The sequence below is a fragment of the Solanum lycopersicum genome, chromosome 11 (genome assembly GCF_036512215.1).
Source record: "Solanum lycopersicum chromosome 11, SLM_r2.1".
NCBI classification, from domain to species: Eukaryota; Viridiplantae; Streptophyta; class Magnoliopsida; order Solanales; family Solanaceae; genus Solanum; species Solanum lycopersicum.
In genome coordinates this window covers 26,988,993-26,996,339 of record NC_090810.1, presented here as the reverse complement: position 1 = coordinate 26,996,339, position 7,347 = coordinate 26,988,993, and positions in this window count along the sequence as shown.

Genomic DNA, 7,347 nt, shown 5'->3' with positions numbered 1-7,347 from the left:
TGATAAGTTTTGTAACTATAAATCCTTGGTCTGACATTTAGAGAATTTCACCCCGTACCTTGGTTCGGCTACGTGTATCTAAGTTACTAACCCTTACTTTTACATCATATTAAGCATCATATTCGACGTATGTCTTAGTTATTACTTCGCACCATTCGAAACTAGCCTATTAGATAGCATCCACTAAATCTATGTCAATAATTCTTTTCCGATTAACTACCCCTTGGTCCGGAAAGTAGCAATAAGGCGAGTTCTAATGCGTGAACTCATTAAAAAGACTTCTAAACGAAAGAATTATCGATGCATGCAATAACCTATTTGAGAATTGTTATTTAGCTAGGTTTATTTTATTAATCACCCATGGTTCCCACAACCCTAGTTGTGGATTTAGTTACCTATGCTTAGAAGGATTCTACTCAATGAACTTACTTAGACAAATTAGAAGAAAATCCAAAAATTTAACTAGAAATCACACAATTATATTAAAAACCCAATCCGGAAATTTGAAATAATTCCCAAGTTGCAAAAACAAATCTCCAAGAACAAAAGTATGAAATTAGTAAAAGAATCAAACCCCAAAAATGAGGTTTTACACCCCATTTATAAGAAAACAAACTCCTAAATTAAAAGGAGTTCAAATAAGGAAAGTTTATCCAAAACACGGTGTCAATCGACGACGCCCACAGACGGTCTGTTGATCAAACGACAGACCGTCGAGTGCCTCCGTCGGTCCATACTTAGCTTCTTTTCTCAGATTCACTTTGCATCTTCTCTGATCCAATCGACGGAACAATAGGACACTCCATCGATTCTCCTACGGTCCGTCGATGCTTCTCGTGGTTTTATACTTAGCTTTTCTTAAACATCGGGTACTGGGTTATTCTCTTATCAAATTGACATTTTGCTAGGATGGTCTGTCAATCGATCGATGAATCGTCGATACTTTCGTAGTTCAACACTTACTCAAAATTACCCGAGTTGCTTTAAGATGCTTGAACGTCAAATCCACGGTCACGAACTATGGTCTGTCGATGGGATGATGGGCCGCCGATGACCTTCATGGGTCACTTCTGCACTGATTCTTCATAGCCTTTTGCATTTTAGTTTTGGACAACTTTCCTGCAAAACAAAGACAAAAACATATTAAAATAACTACAAAAAGGCTCTAGACACATACCAATCTTAAGAAAAAAAGAATTGAAAGTACTGTGAGACTACGGTACATCAATTACAACACATAACAATCGCTCAAGGAATGTTCAAGAGTAGATAATAATACGGTCCAAATCCCAACTCTTAGAGACAATAACATAAACTCATAATCCAAAACAATCTATTATGAGAGACAAGATAACCTATTTATACTAGGTTCAATTATTTGAGATATTAAAATACATGACATGTGAAGATGTTCTATGGAAAAGAATAGCAGGGGCCAGGGAATCAGAATTCTTTTGGTGATATTTAACCTATAAAAAGGCAATATAATGAGATGTTAAGCGAATACATGTTGAGCTATATGCATATAAAATAGTTCTCTTATGTGTATAAGTAGAGGAATATTCGTGCAATAGAATTGATTATGATATAAGTAAATAGATGTTGTAAATGTAAGATGTATTTTCTAGGAAGGTGTTTGATTAATTAATTTCTAGCATCCCCAAGCTTTTGAAAGGAATGCAATCGTGGAATTCTTTAAGTCTTTGATGTCACAATACTCTTGAAGGTAATATATTTCAACTTTAAGATCCTTCAATTTGGGTTAAACCTCTAATAAAGAATTAGATTTTACACGTCATATATCAATACAAAAATAATCAAATTTACGTCTTAATCCTAATTGTCTTCTTTTACTTATATTGTTTGAAATCCCGCCTTCCCTTTTTAAGTTGACTATGCTTGTTTCTAATAATCATCTCATGGGTTTGAATATAGAAATTTTTGTTAAAAAAAATGTAATTATGATTTAGGCTTATTAAAGTCTAGTTATAATAAGATACAAAAAGAAAAAGGGCATCGCATCTCTCTTGTTTAAAATGAATCTTTAAATTTCAAAAAAATAAAATGTAACATATTGATGAAGAGAATGATTTAATGAATTTATCCGGAATTCTTAAAATAATACCATAGGTTCTATTAAAAACAATGCAAACTAAATTAAACCTCCATGAAATTGAAAAAATAATTCAAAGAAATCTACAAAGTAACATTAAAGCTTTAGATCTACATCAAGCTCCTCTTCATCTTCATTATTCTTTTCTGCATCCCCTTCTTCCAACTTAAGTTTCATGTGATTATCTCCACTATAATTATAATAAATATTGTCCAATGAATCCTTTCTATCTAAATCCTTTTGCACTATTTTTGCCTTCAAAATTAAGGGAATTCTCCAGTGCATCACCTGTAGTTCCAACCATATATATGTTTTTATTTGCTAGGAGACTTTTTGTGATAAAAATGATGTGCTTGATGATATGACCTCTTTTCTGGCATAAATGGACATTCTAAAAAAAATTGTTGTGTCTGATAAAAATTAGGGCTACGAATGACATTAGAAGCTACTTTAACTCCAAATGAGGATTGATTGGTAAAAGAATGTGAAATGGCATGTGTGAGTTCAAATTTGAGTAGGGGTGATAGTAAGAATGATACTTTGGAGGGACAAAAGGCGGAACAACATCAACAAGTTTATTTTACCTTTTAGATAATGACCTTTCTTGTTTGTGAGCATTTTTGTATCCCCTTAGGGCTTGCTTAGTGGAAAAGTCTTTCTTGCAAAAGCTGCAAGAGAAAATCTAGATTTTTGAGGAACCATTCTCCGTGGGAGTATTCTCATTGGAAGGCTCACTAGCATGAGCCGGTGTTAAAATCTTCTCAATATTGTAATTATTATGGACTTTGAGATCAAGAAGTACTCAACCATAAGATAATTCATGTGGCTTAATTTGAGAATCTTCTGCAATTTTTATTTCATCTTCATTGTTTTTATGATGACTTCAAGATATGTTTCACTGGCTGACGATATGCTACAAACTTTACAAAAACATGATTTTTTCATTGCAATAGTATCCATTTCCCCACTATACTAATATTTTTGTTCTTTAAATTTACTTGAGGTAAGAATGAAGAGAACAAATCTATTAAATAGACAAAATTGAAAATACAAAATCCTTCAAATATGGAAAATTATCTATTGTATAGTGTTCCTAATGAGCAAACAAATCATAGTTCTAGTAGAAGATCATATTAACATGCTAGAAAATTTAATTCCATCATTTTTTTAAAAAGATGATAAGATGAAGAGAAAAGCATATGGCAACAACCACTAAGAAATTAATAATTATGTAACAATTAAGAAATCACATTTCCCTATAATTTATAATAAAAGGAGGTAGATAATTAATGGTAATATGAATTAGTAAATTTAATAATTAAGTAGTTGTGATATGCACCGTAACAAGTATTATAAGAACTAGTAATTAAGGATTCCTAACCAATATGGTAAAAGAAAATATATTTTTGTAATTAAGAAATTCTAAAAATATATAGTAAGTGAAAAAATATTGGGTAAGAGTTCTACGATATTGCAACTAACGTTCATTGTGTAGGTCTTTTGAACTTTTATCATTTGCATACTATAAGAGGTGAACAATCTAATAAGTTTTGTTGTATGATTAACCTAGATTATAAAATCACATGTTTATACTAATTATTTAACATCTATTAGTAGGGATTTATAGAATTGTCACGACCCAAAAGTGAGTTCCTACTACAAAACCCCCAATAGGCAAACCAAAATCCAATAACAAAGATGGTCAATAACTAGAAAGAAATGAGCAGAAGCATAATATAAAGATATAGACTCGCGTCACTAGCATAGATTTGTAAATTAGATACAAAATATACAAAATGGGCTCAAAATTAACCCAGAAAGAAACCTATATACAAGATCCAACTCCAGACCCATTCTAACTGATACAAAAACATCTAAGTACAGAATGACTATTTACAACAAGTCCGTTTGTGTAACATCCCAGAAATTTGATGACCTAGATTATAGACACTCCTACTGAATAATGTTTAAAGTGATATTTAAAGACCTAGACTAATATAATAAACTTGATTTAGAAGTATTAGAATCTAAATGTAAAGGGTGACCATGACGCCCGGAAACAAGTAAAATTGAACTAGTAAACCTCCTCAGGTCTTGTGAAAGTTTGGGAGTGTCGTATGAAATCTAAAACTTGGAAAAATATTTTAAATCGGTAAAATGTTAAATATAGTTCAAAACGTCCAGGTACAATGCCCTAGGGACCATCGTAGGGGTCCTTCAGGATGACCCAACGATTGACAAACAAATTGCCTAAGGCAGCAGGCCGTTGCAAAGAGGAGAAACCAGCCCACATCGCAAACTTGGTTCACCAAGGACCAAAAATCTTGGTTCGCATCGTGGACTCTACATTCTCAAAAAAAATTTGGAAATCTTAGGAACAACTCCACGACACAGACTTGTTTCCCGATGAAAGTTCTGAAATTTGAAGTCAAGGTTGACTTCACTAAAAAATCAAGTTAAGTGAAGATCTTTTGTGTATTGTAGGGGATGGTTATACATTGATTATAAATAAGTTTAAACCACATTTACCCACATAAATTAGACCCCAAATTGAAATCCAAATCACTCCCACTTCTATCTAAATTCTCTCTCTAATCAACCTCAATTGAAGAAGCGTTGAACTTTGAAGAAGAAGAAAAAAATCCACAAGTTTTCTACTAAAATTGGTTTCTAAAGTCTTGGTTAACGTATGATTTCTTTTTGTCTTGGTATTCTTTTCCTCAAGAGGTCCCTTCAAAAATATTTTTAAACTTCCAAATCTAGGGTTTTTTCTCTATACATGAGTCTTCTTTTAAAAATGAAATTAGGAATCAATTTTAATTAATTATGATTAATTAATGTGGTTTTATTATATATTGATGGTTAATTCGTTTTATTCACTCAAGATTCCCATGGATCCATGTTCTTCCCCAATTTCATGAAAACATTAAATTGATATGGCAAATTGTTAAGATGATGAATATGTTGATTGACTATGTACAATGATGTTAATTACGTACCTGCTTCTTTAATTACCTTATTTAATGTATTAATTATGCATTCGTGTCTGATTTAAGTATGAATTCCCATGAAGAGCAAGAAGGTATGAATGTTGGGTCTTTGTTGGACTCAATTATGTAAGATGAATTGCATGGTTAATGATGATGTTGTAGCTAATACATTAATGTAGTGTTGATGACAAAGTTCCCTCATCCTTAACCCTATACTCTTGAATCAACTATGAAGTATGAATGTATGCTACGTTTGGTTTGTTATATGATTGAAAGGTAGTTCTCATGATTATAATGAATTGTTAAAGTGGAAGGTTTAATCACTTGCTAGTGTTTCTAAAGTGAAAGGATTTTTTCACTTATGATCACCTATGAGATATTATGATGAGATGTATACATAAGGGTCTAGTAGAGTCCAATTTGAACCTAATTGATGATCGAAGACGATAACTAAAGAGGATAGATTCTTAGAACCGAAAGTATATGTAAATGAGATGGGGATCTCATTTTTAATAAGTTCGGCTCCCGACATAGATTTCCTCATGTTTAGCAACTCCTAATTCCAATGTATATGTTGTGTCATGAGATGGAAACCCCCACGTTTACCAAGTTAGGGTTTCTCGTAACAATCTCCATAACGCTTAACTCTGTGCCCACATAGGACTCTAGCTTAGTGGATCCACCTAGATAACTATGTATGAAAGGTTACACCTTACGAAAGTGTTAGCCTTTTATTTTCGGTATGGGGGTAAACACACTGGATTCCATGTAGCTCAGATGGTCTAATGTCTGTTATTGCAACCTCTTTACCTCTTGTAAAAATTAAATGAATAAGGCAAATGCATGAACTCTTATTAGGTCTTTCCTTGAGAGGTATTCTATATATTGTGAGGGAGTATATGAGACTTTTTTATATATTGCACTTGTGGGATCCCATGGTATTTCTATCGAACTGTTCTTTTATAATTATGTTGATTATGACTCATGTATGTTAAGCTATATGATCTTTTGTGAATATAGTAAGTTATGATGAAATATGAGATTATGAATGTATGTATGAAGTGGGTCGCTTTGTGTAATACTTAGCTTTGAATAGGGTTATGGGGTTCTATTCTTTGGATTGCACAAGTATTTGCTTGGGATGTCTACATGTGTGTTGATATCATGCTGGGTTGGCTTATGATGCTTACTTTCTGTGTATAATGCACTTACTTGATATAAATCATGTTTTGACTAAAACATCCTTTTATAAATGCTTTGAGGATTTTATGCACAGGATCCATACTTAGTACTTGTGATGTAGTACCCATATTTTCTTCCCTATTCCCAAAAATTACATTCGGTCCATTGAGGAATCAAGGTCGCTTTTCTAGGATACTAGGAACTTGCTTTTAGTACTTCCTTATGTAAGAGTCAATATTGTATTTCCTAATTCTAGTCTCTTTGTTAATGTAAGGGCAAGGTCCCAATTTTCTATATTTCTATGTTTAGATTGTGTGAAGTGACAAGTTTAGATTCTATTTTCATATATGAAGTGAAGTTGAAATTCTGAAGTAAAAGTTTTTAATTTTTCGTATTTTTCTTCTACAATACATGTTATGATGAATGCTAAGGGCTTATCTACGTCCTCTTCGAGAAGGAAGATGTCTGTAATGTCTACGGGGTGCTCCCCGGTTGTTACAAACTTTGTATTAGAGCCAGGTTGAGAATAATATAGGATTGATGTTATAATATACCACGTCAAGTAGAGTCTTGTTCAAAGGTATGAAGCGCGCCACACTTTTGAATGAGAGGATATGAGATTCTTAGGAACTTTCACTTTTTTCTTATTCCTTAATAATGCCTAAGAGTCTTTGACTCTACCTAGTACTTTTTTTCTAATGCTTTTCTTGTTCTTATAGGTAATGAATACCATAAGGAACAACGCTCGAAGGGCAGAGAAGTAGAATATGAATGAGGCGGTTCCCCTCAAGCTCCTCAAAACCCTGAAGTTCTTATTGAAGAAGGGGCTATGTATAATGTTGAGATAAGGGCAAGTATTTATAGATTGACTCAAGTGTTAGCCACTCAATTGTCTAGGGATACGAGGATGCGAGTGAATCCCAATGCTAGCACTACCGCTTTTCGTAGTAGGAATTTTATGAGGATGAATCCCCCTAATTTTTTTGGCTCAAAAGTGGAGGAGGACCCACAAGGGTTCATTGATGAAGTATTCAATAAGCTAGAGGCTATGGGTGTTTCTGC